Source organism: Oncorhynchus keta, unplaced genomic scaffold (genome assembly GCF_023373465.1).
Source record: "Oncorhynchus keta strain PuntledgeMale-10-30-2019 unplaced genomic scaffold, Oket_V2 Un_scaffold_3531_pilon_pilon, whole genome shotgun sequence".
NCBI lineage: Eukaryota > Metazoa > Chordata > Actinopteri > Salmoniformes > Salmonidae > Oncorhynchus > Oncorhynchus keta.
The window spans coordinates 1,558,291-1,574,191 of NW_026290920.1; positions in this window are offsets into that span (position 1 = coordinate 1,558,291).

Here is a 15,901-nt window from a genome sequence, read left to right on the forward strand (position 1 = left end):
TGGAGATTATAACAGAACATGGCCAAGATGTTCAAATGTTCATAAATGACCAGCATGGTCCTAATAACAAGGCAGAACAGTTGAAACTGGAGCAGCAGCACAGTCAGGTGGACTGGGGACAGCAAGGAGTCATCATGTCAGGGTCCTGGGGCACGGTCCTTGGGCTCAGGTCCTCAGAGAGAGAAAGAAAGAGAGAATTAGAGAGAGCATATGACTGGGGTGGCCAGTCCTCTTCTGGCTGTGCCGGGTGGAGATTATAACAGAACATGGCCAAGATGTTCAAATGTTCATAAATGACCAGCATGGTCAACTAATAGTAAGGCAGAACAGTTGAAACTGGAGCAGCAGCATGGCCAGGTGGACTGGGGACAGCAAGGAGTCATCATGTCAGGTAGTCCTGGGGCAAGGGAGGTCAGTTGAAACTGGAGCAGCAGAACAGCCAGGTGGACTGGGGACAGCAAGGAGTCATCATGTCAGGTCGTCCTGGGGCACGGTCCTTGGGCTCAGGTCCTCCGAGAGAGAGAAAGAAAGAGAGAATTAGAGAGAGCATATGTGGGGTGGCCAGTCCTCTTCTGGCTGTGCCGGGTGGAGATTATAACAGAACATGGCCAAGATGTTCAAATGTTCATAAATGACCAGCATGGTCAAATAATAGTAAGGCAGAACAGTTGAAACTGGAGCAGCAGCATGGCCAGGTGGACTGGGGACAGCAAGGAGTCATCATGTCAGGTAGTCCTGGGGCATGGTCCTAGGGCTCAGGTCAGTTGAAACTGGAGCAGCAGCATGGCCAGGTGGACTGGGGACAGCAAGGAGCCATCATGTCAGGTAGTCCTGGGGCATGGTCCTAGGGCTCAGGTCCTCCGAGAGAGAGAAAGAAAGAAGGAGAGAATTAGAGAACGCACACTAAGATTCACACAGGACACCGAATAGGACAGGAGAAGTACTCCAGATATAACAAACTGACCCTAGCCCCCGACACAAACTACTGCAGCATAAATACTGGAGGCTGAGACAGGAGGGGTCAGGAGACACTGTGGCCCCATCCGAGGACACCCCGGACAGGGCCAAACAGGAAGGATATAACCCCACCCACTTTGCCAAAGCACAGCCCCCACACCACTATAGGGATATCTTCAACCACCAACTTACCATCCTGAGTCAAGGCTGAGTATAGCCCACAAAGATCTCCGCCACGGTACAACCCAAGGGGGGGCAACCCAGACAGGATGACCACAACAGTGAATCAACCCACTCAGGTGACGCACCCCCTGCAGGGACGGCATGAGAGAGCCCCAGTAAGCCAGTGACTCAGCCCCTGTAATAGGGTTAGAGGCAGAGAATCCCAGTGGAAAGAGGGGAACTGGCCAGGCAGAGGAGCAAGGGCGGTTCGTTGCTCCAGAGCCTTTCCGTTCACCTTCCCACTCCTGGGCCAGACTACACTCAATCATATGACCCACTGAAGAGATGAGTCTTCAGTAAAGACTTAAAGGTTGAGACCGAGTTTGCGTCTCTGACATGGGTAGGCAGACCGTTCCATAAAAATGGAGAAAGCCCTGCCTCCAGCTGTTTGCTTAGAAATTCTAGGGACAATTAGGAGGCCTGCGTCTTGTGACCGTAGCGTACGTGTAGGTATGTACGGCAGGACCAAATCAGAGAGATAGGTAGGAGCAAGCCCATGTAATGCTTTGTAGGTTAGCAGTAAAACCTTGAAATCAGCCCTTGCTTTGACAGGAAGCCAGTGTAGAGAGGCTAGCACTGGAGTAATATGATCAAATTTTTGGGTTCTAGTCAGGATTCTAGCAGCCGTATTTAGCACTAACTGAAGTTTATTTAGTGCTTTATCCGGAAAGTAGAGCATTGCAGTAGTCTAACCTAGAAGTGACAAAAGCATGGAATCATTTTTGGACAGAAAGTTTCTGATTTTTGCAATATTACGTAGATGGAAAAAAGCTGTCCTCGATCCAGCTATATGCCTCAATGTATAAGATCTGGAAATTACAGTACATGGTGCTTGTCTTTTCCACCCCCCCAAAAAAAAAAACAGAAAAAAACAGTTGTGTAGATCCAGCTACAGTGCATTTGGAAAATATTCAGACCCCTTGACTTTTCCCACATTTTATGTTACCACCTTATTCTAAAATTGATTCACTATTTTTCCTCATCAATCTACAATACACTATAATGACAAAGCAAAAACTGTTTTTTAGATATTTATTTTTCTAATTGTATTAAAAATCAAATACAGTTCACATTTGCATAAGTATTCAGACCCAGTACTTTGTTGAAGCACCTTTTGGCAGCGATTACAGACTCAAATCTTCTTGGGTATGACGCTACAAGCGTGGCACACCTGTATTTGGGGAGTTTCTCCCGTTCTTCTCTGCAGATCCTCATGCTCTTTCAGGTTGGATGGGGAGTGTTGCTGCACAGCTATTTTCAGATCTCTCCAGAGATGTTCGATCAGGTTCAATTACGGGCTCTGACTGAGTCACTCAAGGACTTTCATAGACTTGTCCCAAAGCCACTCCTGCATTGTCTTGGCTGTGTGCTCAGAGTCGTTGTCCTGTTGCAAGGTGAACCTTCGCCCCAGTCTGAGGTCCAGAGCACTCTGGAACACGTTTTCATCAAGGATATCTCCGTACTTTGCTCCGTTCATCTTTCCCTCGATCCCGATTAGTCTCCCAGTTCATGATACTGCCTCCTCCATGCTTCACCAACGGGGTGGTGCAAGGTTTTCTCCAGTTGTGACGCTTGGCATTCAGGCCAAAGAGTTCAATCTTGGTTTCATCAGACCAGAGAATCTTGTTTCTCATGGTCTGAGTCCTTTAGATGCCTTTTTGCAAACTCCAAGCAGGCTGTCATGTGCATTTTACTGAGGAGTGCTTTCCTTCTGGCCACTCTACCATAAAGGCCTGATTTGTTGGAGTGCTGCAGAGATGGTTGTCTTCTGGAAGGTTCTCCCATCTCCACAGAGGAACTCTGGAGCTCTGTCAGAGTGACCAAGGGTTCTTGTTCACCTCCTTGACCAAGGCCCTTCTCCCTGATTGCTCAGTTTGGTCTGCGGCCAGCTCTAGGAAGAGTCTTGGTGGTTCCAAACTTCTTCCATTTAAGAATGATGGAGGCCACTGTGTTCTTGGGGACCTTCAATGCTACATACATTGTTTGGTACCCTTCCCCAGATCTGTGCCTCGACACAATCCTGTCTCTGAGCTCTACGAAAAATGTATTCGACCTCATGGCTTGGATTTTGCTCTGACATGCGCTGTCAACTGTGTGACCTTATATAGACAGGTGTGTGCTTTTCCAAACAGGTGTGTCCCTTTTGCTAGGGCAAAAAAACAAAACGTGCCTGGGAGGCCACCGGACAGAATTTGGGAAACCCTGGTCTAGTAGATAATAGTGGACGGACTGGCGCGAAAAGAGAGCAACCTGTCTGTCTCACAGAGGTAGTAAGGCTCTGGATGGGTAGAACCTGTTTTTGCATGGCCAATGCCATTAAGGGCTTCCATCTCTTTAAAGTAGTAGACTGTCTGGTACTTTCTATGGTTTAAGGAAGGATCACATAATTCCCCCGATGACCGGGATGGAATTATGTGACCCCTTTCTTATTCCGTAGGAAGTCTCGCCCAGTTGACTACTTCAAAATGGTGAAAGTCCTCAATGGCGCTGCCCCGGCTTTGTGGAACTAGAGCTGTGTGTAAGTCTATGGATCAGCCATTACCGTTCTAACTGTGGTCACTAGGTGGAGGCAGTGCTTTATAACTTTTCAAGTGATTGCTGCTGGTTAGCCTTTTCAAATATTCTCCCGGGGTCTGTTTATCACTTAAAGATATAAACAGATCAAATAAGTGAAGGTTTTGTGGAATTCTGTGGTTTGTGCAGAAAAACTATACACATACACTAAGGTGCTTTTCCATCAGTTATAGCCATCTGAAAGAGCTGTCTGTTACTGAATAAGTGCGTGTTCTGAGAGAGACTGGAGATCCATCCATTTGCAGTAGTGCACCCATATAATTACATGGAAAACTATTGTATCTATGTGCATACCTTGATTTCAGGTAAAGCTGACGCAGAGGAACACATGTCTAGGTTGGCCTGTTATTACCTGTTGGATGCAGTGTGGATAATGGATGTGAAAAAACAGCTAGGCCAACCTTGTCATTATATGTGAAGATTAAAGCTGTGGGATGTGATACAGTACAGAGAGCTGTACACACAAACACACTTCTCATAAACCACAAAGGGAGAAAATCATGCAACAAGCTATCATTTTTGTGTCATTTTTGTTCACTTTCAACACCTCATACTTACAGTAGTATCATACAGTACCCTCTTATTTAGTGAGACTGTATTTGATGATAATGTGCACTTTCATGGTTTCACTGACCTCCGAACTGCTATTGGTATTAATGTAAGGTGTTTTTGAATGTTCCCAGTCTTCTGAACTGGATCAGTCTAAGTGATTCTTCCCATATATTGTAAGTGCTCTGGTTTCTCTCCAAACCCCTCCAGTAGTGTTTCCCTTGTAAGGAAGAGAGGTGATTACAATAATACACTGTCAGATGGTGGTGATCATTACTTCCTCCAACTTGGAGAGAAAGTGGATTGTGGGCTCAGGGCACGTATTCATAAAGCATCTGAGGAGTGCTGACCTAGGATCAGATCCCTGCTCATGTCCATGTAATCTTATTATGATCAAATGGATAAGCTGATCATAGATCAGCACTCCTATGTATGAATACGGGCCCAGTACTGGATTGAGAACCCTTTGCAACCTGATCTTCAGTTCCAACTTCCCAGTCATCTGTCTTGTCGGGATTGAAAGGGGTGCTTGAGTACCTGCACTCCTTTGGTTATCATGACCTATCCCTTCCTCCATCTTTCTCTGTTTTTGTTTCTTTCCCTCCCCTCCCTCCCACATATGTCTCACACACTTCTTCCATCACACTCCTCCTCCTTATGCTCTCTCTCCTTCTCCCCCCATATCTCCCTCCCCCTTCTTCCCTAACTCCCTGCTTTCTTTCCCCCCCTCTCTTTTCTCCCTCCTTGTCATTCCATTAAAGATGAAAGCTGTTATTTGCAGCAGTGTTTGACATCTCTGTCCTTGTTTAAGCCCATGCAGAATGAATGTCCACTCAGGCCTTTCCCTGTAATCCTTGAAGTCTCCATGGGTCGTTAAAATGTGGTAAGGCTCTGATCACACCTTGGTTTAAATATCATTTCAAATACTTTTGCTGGCAGGCTATAGCCTACTCTAAAAGTTCAAATTGTATTTTAATCCAGGTCTGGCTCTGATGGCGCTCTGATGGCTGCTATAGAACTCTCTGGGTAATTACCCATCCAACACACAGGCCAAACCATCCATGATGACACAGAGAAAGGGAAGGGAAGTTAAGGAAGGGGACAAAGAGAGATCTGGAGTCTGATATTGGATAGATAATTATGACGAAGGGGACATTTACTGCACTGTAGGGGGCATGGACAGAGACTACACACACACCACAGTGCTGAGAGGATGGGCAGTGTAACGGCCAGTCAGAGAAAGAGAACCAGAGAGTACAGCCTGTAGGAGTCAAGACCAAGATCAGGGCCCAGTCAGCCTCTGATGTGTGTGTGTGTGTGTGTGTGTGTGTGTGTGTGTGTACAGGCCAGCTGGTGGGAACTTGGAGTCAGAGGAGTAAATGACCTTTTTGTTATTTTTACAAGCTCATTTCAATAATTTTGCGTAAAGGGGGCTGACTTTGGTTAGACCACATCTTGATCTGCAGCAGCACAACACTGACCCTGAACTGTGGTGAGATTTCAGCCTCTGTTTGTATTTCATGGCCAGATTTTAATTTAGAAGTTGGAACAGATTATGTGTCTCAATGGGATTTCCTGGTTTGAAATAGGTGAAATATATTCATGTTTTGTTGTTTTGATGCATAATAAGACCTAAAGATCTAAAGGTCTCAACTCTCTCTCTCTCTCTACACATCTCTCTCTACAGCTCTCTCTCTCTCTCTACACATCTCTCTCTACAGCTCTCTCTCTCTCTCTACACATCTCTCTCTACAGCTCTCTCTCTCTCTCTACACATCTCTCTCTACAGCTCTCTCTCTCTCTCTACACATCTCTCTCTACAGCTCTCTCTCTCTCTCTACAGCTCTCTCTCTCTCTACACATCTCTCTCTACAGCTCTCTCTCTCTCTCTACACATCTCTCTCTACAGCTCTCTCTCTCTCTCTACACATCTCTCTCTACAGCTCTCTCTCTCTCTCTACATCTCTCAATTCAATTCAAGGGGCTTTATCGGCATGGGAAATATGTTTACATTGCCAAAGCAAGTGAAATAGATTTAAACAGAAGTGAAATAAACAATATAAAATGACCAGTAAGCATTGGGGAAAGTAGAAAAAGCATTTTCTATCACTGTCTGTCCTGTTGGGTGACCCTAGTTGGTCCTCAGACAGAAGGTCTAGGGCGCGCTGGGTGTTTGGACTCCAGAGTTTAGACACTTAGACACACTGTGAAGAGAGAGAGAGAGAGAGATGAGAGAGAGAGAGAGAGAGAGAGGTGTCTCTCTCCACATCTCTCTCTCCACATCTCTCTCTCTCCACAGCTCTCTCTCTCTCTCGACCTCTCTCGACCTCTCTCTCTCTCTCCACATCTCTCTCTCTCTCTCTCTCCACATCTCTCTCTCTCCACATCTCTCTCTCTCCACATCTCTCTCTCTTTCTCTCTCTCTATCCACATCTCTCTCTATCCACATCTCTCGCTGTCTCTCTCCACATCTCTCTCACTTCTCTCTCTCTCTTTCTCCACATGTCTCTCTCCACATGTCTCTCTCTCCACATGTCTCTCTCTCCACATGCCTCTCTCTCTCTCCACATCTCTCTCTCTCTCTCCACATCTCTCTCTCTCTCCACACTCTCTCTCTCTCTCCACATCTCTCTCTCTTTTTCCACATCTCTCTCTCCACATATCTCTCTCTCTCTCCACATATCTCTCTCTCTCCCTCTCCACATCTCTCTCTCTCCCTCTCTACATCTCTCTCTCTCTCTCTCCACATCTCTCTCTCCCTCTCCACATCTCTCTCTCTCCCTCTCCACATCTCTCTCTCCCTCTCCACATCTCTCTCTCTCTCTCTCTCCACATCTCTCTCTCTCCACATCTCTCTCCACATCTCTCTCTCCACATCTCTCTCTCTCCACATCTCTCTCTCTCTCTCCACATCTCTCTCTCTCTCTCCACATCTCTCTCTCTCTCCACATCTCTCTTTTTCCACATCTCTCTCTCCACATCTCTCTCTCTCTCTCCACATATCTCTCTCTCTCCCTCTCCACATCTCTCTCCTCTCATCTCTCTCTCTCTCTCCACATCTCTCCACATCTCTCTCTCTCTCCACATCTCTCTCTCCACATCTCTCTCTCTCTCTCCACATCTCTCTCTCTCTCCACATCTCTCTCTCTCCACATCTCTCTCTCCACATCTCTCTCCACTCTCTCTCTCTCTCTTTCTCTCCACATCTCTCTCTCCACATCTCTCTCTCTCTCTCCACATCTCTCTCTCTCCTTCCACATCTCTCTCTCTCTCCACATCTCTCTCTCTCTCCACATCTCTCTCTCCACCTCTCTCTCTCTCTCCACATCTCTCTCTCCACACCTCTCTCTCTCTCTCTCTCCAGATCTCTCTCCCTCTCCCCATCTCTCTCTCTCCCCCTCTCCACATCTCTCTCTCCACACCTCTCTCTCTCCCTCCACATCTCTCTCTCTCTCTTTCTCTCTCTACATTTCTCTCTCCACATCTTCTCTCTCACTCATCTCTCTCTATCCACATCTCTCTCTATCCACATCTCTCGCTGTCTCTCTCCACATCTCTCTCACTTCTCTCTCTCTCTCTTTCTCCACATGTCTCTCTCCACATGTCTCTCTCTCCACATGTCTCTCTCTCCACATGCCTCTCTCTCTCTCCACATCTCTCTCTCTCTCTCCACATCTCTCTCTCTCTCCACATCTCTCTCTCACTCTCCCTCCACACTCTCTCTCTCTCTCCACATCTCTCTCTCTTTTTCCACATCTCTCTCTCCACATGTCTCTCTCTCTCCACATGTCTCTCTCTCCACATGTCTCTCTCCACATCTCTCTCTTTCTCTCCACATCTCTCTCTCCACATCTCTCTCTCTCTCTCCACATCTCTCTCTCTCTCTCCACATCTCTCTCTCTCTCCACATCTCTCCCCTCTCTCTCTCTCTCCACATCTCTCTCCACACCTCTCTCTCTTCTCATCTCTGCCTCTCCACTCTTCTCTCTCTGCCTCTACATCTCTCTCTCACCTCTCTCTCCCTCCACATCTCTCTCTCATCTCTCTTCTCTCTCTCTCTCTACATCTCTCTCTCTTCTTCTCTTCTCATTTCTGCCCTACAGTCTCTCTTCATCTCTCTCCTCCACTCTTATCTATCCCTACACACATCTCTCTTCTCATCTCTATCTATGTCCTCTCCTTCTCATCTCTGCCCTACACTCATCTCTGCCCTACACTCATCTCTGTCCTACTCTCTCATCTCTGCCCTACGCTCTTCTCATCCTGCCCTACGCTCTTCTCATCTCTGCCCTACGCTCTTCTCATCTCTGCACAACGCTCTTCTCATCTCTGCCCTACGCTCTTCTCATCTCTGCCCTACGCTCTTCTCATCTCTGCCTTACGCTCTTCTCATCTCTGCCCTACGCTCTTCTCATCTCTGCCTTACGCTCTTCTCATCTCTGCCTTACGCTCTTCTCATCTCTGCCTTACGCTCTTCTCATCTCTGCCTTACTCTCTTCTCATCTCTCTACGCTCCTCATCTCTGCCCTACGCTCATCTCTCTCTCACAACGTTCTTCTCATCGCTGCCCTACGCACTTCTCATCTCTGCCCTACGCTCTTCTCATCTCTGCCCTACGCTCTTCTCATCTCTAACCTACGCTCTTCTCATCTCTGCCTTACGCTCTTCTCATCTCTGCCTTACGCTCTTCTCATCTCTGCCCTACGCTCTTCTCATCTCTGCCTTACGCTCTTCTCATCTCTGCCTTACGCTCTTCTCATCTCTGCCCTACGCTCTTCTCATCTCTGCCCTACGCTCTTCTCATCTCTGCCCTACGCTCTTCTCATCTCTGCACAACGTTCTTCTCATCTCTGCCCTATGCACTTCTCATCTCTGCCCTACGCTCTTCTCATCTCTGCCCTACGCTCTTCTCATCTCTAACCTACGCTCTTCTCATCTCTGCCTTACGCTCTTCTCATCTCTGCCTTACGCTCTTCTCATCTCTGCCTTACGCTTTTCTCATCTCTGCCCTACGCTCTTCTCATTTCTGCCTTACACTCTCCTCATTTCTGCATTACGCTCTTCTCATCTCTGCCTTACGCTCTTCTCATCTCTGCCTTACGCTCTTCTCATTTCTGCCCTACGCTCTTCTCATTTCTGCATTACGCTCTTCTCATCTCTGCCCTACGCTCTTCTCATCTCTGCCTTACGCTCTTCTCATCTCTACCTTACGCTCTTCTCATCTCTGCCTTACGCTCTTCTCATCTCTGCCTTACGCTCTTCTCATCTCTGCCCTACACTCTTCTCATTTCTGCCTTACGCTCTTCTCATCTCTGCCCTACGCTTTTCTCATCTCTGCCCTACGCTCTTCTCATTTCTGCCTTACGCTCTTCTCATCTCTGCCCTACGCTTTTCTCATCTCTGCCCTACGCTCTTCTCATTTCTGCCTTATGCTTTTCTCATCTCTGCCCTACGCTCTTCTCATCTCTGCCCTACGCTTTTCTCATCTCTGCCTTACGCTCTTCTCATCTCTGCCTTACGCTCTCCTCATCTCTGCCCTACGCTCTTCTCATTTCTGCCTTACGCTTTTCTCATCTCTGCCTTACACTCTTCTCATCTCTGCCCTACGCTCTTCTCATCTCTGCCCTACGCTCTTCTCATCTCTGCCCTACGCTCTTCTCATCTCTGCCCTACGCTTTTCTCATCTCTGCCTTACGCTCTTCTCATCTCTGCCTTACGCTCTTCTCATCTCTGCCCTACGCTCTTCTCATCTCTGCCTTACGCTCTTCTCATCTCTGCCTTACGCTCTTCTCATCTCTGCCCTACGCTCTTCTCATCTCTGCCTTACGCTCTTCTCATCTCTGCCCTACGCTCTTCTCATCTCTGCCTTACGCTCTTCTCATCTCTGCCCTACGCTCTTCTCATCTCTGCCCTACGCTCTTCTCATCTCTGCCTTACGCTCTTCTCATCTCTGCCTTACGCTCTTCTCATCTCTGCCTTACGCTCTTCTCATCTCTGCCCTACGCTCTTCTCATCTCTGCCTTACGCTCTTCTCATCTCTGCCCTACGCTCTTCTCATCTCTGCCTTACGCTCTTCTCATTTCTGCATTACGCTCTTCTCATCTCTGCCTTACGCTCTTCTCATTTCTGCCCTACGCTCTTCTCATCTCTGCCTTACACTCTTCTCATCTCTGCATTACGCTCTTCTCATCTCTGCCTTACGCTCTTCTCATTTCTGCCCTACGCTCTTCTCATCTCTGCCTTACACTCTTCTCATCTATTCTCTCCCTCATTCACACACCTCCACATCTCCCTCCCTGATATGACCTCTTTTCATTTTTCCCCCAGGCGTTTCTATGCTTGTTAACTGACTGTGAACCTCTGGCCCATGGACAATGGGGAGCTTAGCTCTGTGCTAATTTGATTAGTGTCTGTGGAGAGTTTCCCAGGCCTACGGCTACGACTACTGTTACCGCTGTCCACCTCTACAAAATGAATAGAAGTTATCTTCTATTCTATCCAGTCTTCACTCTTCCATGGTACTTTAAGTTCTACTACTTACCTATTCAGTCCCGGCCCTGCCCTGCCCTGCCCTGCCCTGCCCTGCCCTGCCCTGCCCTGCCCTGCCCTGCCTGTCTGTCTGTCTGTCTGTCTGTCTGTCTGTCTGTCTGTCGTTTCTCACATGTTTTCCTGGTGTTTATGAGGCTCGGTGTATCCTGTTGTCCCTGTGCTGTTTGTCAGACACCTCTACAGGGAGACCACAGAGAGCACACCACATTACACAGGCCAGGTGGGATGCTTGGTCTTGTTCATTAGGCACCAAACAAACAAAAAACTGATTGAAACAGGGAGGGATTCCCTTGACTTGTCTGGCTCTGTAGTTCTAGTCTAACTGATACTAAATTAAACTCTTCAGGGGTGGTTGAAATGTTCTGAGCATTGCGGACAAAAATGTAAGGTAGATGAGCAGATGATTATCCTATCAGGTGGAGTTTAGTGAACAGTGTCTTGTCTCAGTGGAATATTTCAACCAGTAATGTTCATAACATTTCATCTGTCTGAACAGAGCCCAGGGTTCCACCCCAGGCTAAACAAGGGGGGTACAGTTCCAGCTGTAATGGAATGAATGATAACAATCCCACTTACTGTCTGATACGCCCAACATTCCTCTTTAAAGAGAAGTAGTACTGAACATTGAGCTGTGTGTGTGTGTGTGTGTGTGTGTGTGTGTGTGTGTGTGTGTGTGTGTGTGTGTGTGTGTGTGTGTGTGTGTGTGTGTGTGTGTGTGTGTGTGTGTGTGTGTGTGTGTGTGTGTGTGTGTGTGTGTGTGTGTGTGTGTGTGTGTGTGTGTGTGTGTGTGTGTGTGTGTGTGTGTGTGCATTTCTACATCTCTCTTTCTACCTCTGCTTTGCTTTGCTCATATCTGTTTATCTGACCTGCTGTGTCAGCCCTGTTATAAACACAGCAGAACTGCAGTAAGAACGGTAGGCTGTGTTCATAAGGCACCAAACGGACGAAAACACACCTAAACATGCAGTGACTAGCTGGATTTGTCTAGAAAGATACACTCATTTTTGTTTTGCTACGGTGTGCCCTACTGAACACTACCCCAGACATTACTGTGATTAATTCTCCTCTCTACTTAAGGCTTTAAACCAAGTAACAGAATTTATGGTTAGTGTTTGAAAAAGAAAGATATCCACCGCTAATTGACTATGGGGTGTGTGGTGGCCCAGCAGTTTAGTTTGAAGTTGACACTTCACTTCATATGTATTGGCTGTTAGTGTACATGACTTCCTGTAGGCTGATACACACACAGACATGCACACATGCGTCAGAGAAGTGCTTCGGTGAACTATGCCCAACTGATGAGCAACCTTGCCTGAGCCCTGAAGACTTGTGTTAGCTCCCAGAGATTTAGTTCATTGGGATAACACAGCCGTCTGGCTCAGTTGGACATACACATCCCCTGGTCCGCCCCTCATGTATCGCTCCTTAGATCTCTACCCGTCATCTCCCTAGTCAGCTGCTCTCCCTCTGTAACCTCTCTGGCACATTCAAAGGAAAACCGGATTTAAGAAATGACATTTTGCTGCACATCTGACGCAAAGCCGTCCACAAAACAGACTCCTTGGTTACCATTCTGTATCTAGGCTTGTGACCCCTATTAATAGAACACAGAGTATCTGTCCCAAATTGTACCCTATTCCCTATTTAGTGCATTCATTTTGTCCAGGGCTCTTAGGGCCCTGGTCAAAATAGGGTGTCATTTGGGACGCAGACAGAGACTTGGATCACACTGAAGTCCCAGCTATGTTGTTGACTGCTGTAGTGCGCCTGGGACAGAAATAGCCTTATATCCTAACCACCACACTAGGATAAGCAGTTAAAGGAGAAGTTCACTTGTAATGGCCAAATCAAACTTAAATCAACCCATTTTTTGGTTTGGCATTACTTAAAGGTAATGTGCATGCACCTACACTTCCCATAGATGTTTAGCTAGCAGTGGATTAAGTTATCTGAAGGTTGCAGTGGTTGCGTAAAGAGAACCGAACAATGGTTTACAGTATTTCCTGGCCCATAGACTACAGTTAGGTTGAGGAATCATCTTACATTAAGTTGTAAGATAGTGAACTTCCCCTTTAACTACTCCATTGTATTCCCTGAAATGAAGAACTATCAAACCTCTCATGTTCTAAATCTGTTTTGATCCTTGATATTGTGTGAACCAGTGGTTGTGTTTCTCAAGACCGGTGTGGTGTTCTGGTTTTCTGTTTCATGCTATTATTTGGTGCCAAGGGGCTGGGGAATTCTTCCTCTGGTTCTACAGCAGTCACATCTGCTGGTATGAGCAGAACAGCTAATGTCCTTGTTTATCAAAGTGATTTTCCAATGCTTTTGATTGAATCAACGTTGAGTTGTTATGTACGGTGTGGCAGGTAGCCTAGCGGTTAGAGCGTTGGGCCTGAAACCAAAACTTTGCTGGTTAAAATACCCGAGTCAACAAGATGAAAAACCTGTCGGTGCCCTTGAGCAAGGGGACGCCGTACTACTATGGGTAACCCTGTAAAACAGCACGTCATCTATCCGGTCGATGTGACAATAAAACATATTTATATACTGTTTATAGACCTGCTTACAGACAGTCTCCTGTGAAGGCATGTCCACTGCTGTAATTGCATATACTGTACAAATGTGTATATATACACTGTACATTGAGAACAGCTGCTCTTTCCATGACATAGACTGACCAGGTGAATCCAGGTGAAAGCTATGATTCCTTATTGATGTCACATGTTAAATCAACTTCAATCAGTGTAGATGAAGGGGAGGAGACGGGTTAAAGTAGGATTTTTAAACCTTGAGACAATTGAGACATGGATTGTTTATCTGTGCCATTCAGAGGGTGATTGGACAAGACAAAATATTTAAGTGCCTTTGAACGGGGTATGGTAGTAGGTGCCAGGTGCACTGGTTTGAGTCAAGAACTGCACTGCTGCTGGGTTTTTCACGCTCAACAGTTTCCTGTGTGTATCAATGGTCCACCACCCAAAGAACATCCAGCCAACTTGACACAACTGTAGGAAGCATTGGAGTCAACATGGGTCACCAGGCCTCCCGGGTGGCGCACTGGTCTAAGGTGCCACCAGAGACTCTGGGTTCGAGCCCAGGCTCTGTCGCAGACGGTTTCAACCGGGAGGCCCATGGGGTGGCGCACAATTGGCCCAGCGTTGTCTGGGTTAGGGAGGGTGTGGCCGGCAGGATATCCTTGTCTCATCGCGCACTAGCGCCTCCTGTGGCGGGCCGGGCTCAGTGCATGCTGACCAGGTCGCGGGGTGAACGGTGTTTCCTCCCACACATTGGTGCGGCTGTTTTAAGGGTTGGATGGGCGTTGTGTCAAGAAGCAGTGGGGCTTGTTTGGGTTGTGTTTCGGAGGATGCATGGCTCTCAACCTTCGCCTCTCCAGAGTCCATACGGGAGTTGTAGTGATGAGGCAAGACTGTATCTACCAATTGGATTCCACGAAATTGGGGAGAAAAAAGGGGTCACCATTCCTGTGGAACATTTTTGACAACTTGTAGTGTCCATGCCCCAACGAATTGAGGTTGCACTGACGGCAAGTGGGGGGTGCAACTCAATATTAGGAAGGTGTTCTTAATGTTTTGTCTGCTGTACACACACACACACACACACACACACACACACACACACACACACACACACACACACACACACACACACACACACACACACACACACACACACACACACACACACACACACACACACACACACACACACACACACACACACTGTCAGCCAGGTCATGTGTCGAAGCCTTTTCTCATACTCACTCACCGTGGCTCACCCCACTGGGCACAGATGGCAACTCAACGTCTAAACTCATTGAAATGACGTGGAAACAACGCTGATTCAACCAGTGTGTGCCCAGTGGGATGCTATGCTTGGAACATAGCAAGTGTCATCCACATGTCTCTATGCTGTACTAAATCAGTTTAGTGCTGCCCGAAGAAGCTGTCCCGCCGATTGGTGCTTCAGACACACAGCTACACGCACACACTCTTATGTAACGCTGTGCACCCAAACTAATGATTACTGTCCACACTTGGCTGTCAGTAGAATGATAATCAGACAGTGCTATCCATCTCTCTGGTCTCTGTTAATATCTCAGACTATCCTAAACAAGGGCATGAATATTGGGAACGTATGGGACTGCCATGGAAAATCTCCCTGCGAGACAGGACACGTCCATAGATGCCAGGGTGACGACTCAGCTAATTATTATTATTCAGCAGAATCCCTCCATGCTGTTGGAGCTGCAAGACCAAAGTTGTGTTCATTAGGCACCGAACTTCAGAAAATGTACTGAAACGGGGAGGGACTACGTGGCCTTGTCTAGAAAGAAATGCTGGCTGTTGCTGTGTTCTTTTCTGGTTGTCCTAAATGGTTATTGTAATCCTCTGTTTCATAAGGGCTACCATGGGTATGAAGTCGACATTCTGTACATGGAGAGGCTGCACAGCTAATCTCACCTTTGGTACAAATTTGTAGTGAATGTCATATTTATAGATTTTCCCCTCTTTGTTGTGATTTCCCATAGCTATTCTCTACAGTGCATGATTTACCCTGTCCCTCAGTGTCCTAGTAGATACAGGTTATGTCTAGCAAGGCCATGCTAAACAAGATAACAGTGGGATAGTTGATATTTATAACCAGGGGTGCTTGGTTTCACTTGACTATAAAAGGAAATGGAAAACAGAATGGAAGCATGCAGGTGAATGGTGTAGGTTAGGGTTAGGTTAAGGTTAGGCACGCTAGTGAGTGTAACACACACTAAGAGGATGTTGGCTCCACAGTCACACTCCTGTAGTCTACTACACGGTCTACTGATCCAAGTTGTCTGTGTGATTCAAGACTGAGTTAGCCTGCTGAGCTAAAGTCTAAGAAGCATTGGGAGCTGAATCTTTCAGGTCTTTGCATGGTTACTCATCGCAGGAGCCTATTCCGGCTTCGAGAACCACCTCTGTCACACTTGTAATTGGGTCTGCAGAATCTTACTGGATTCCATTGATGACATGACAGCAATTAACTAGAGGTG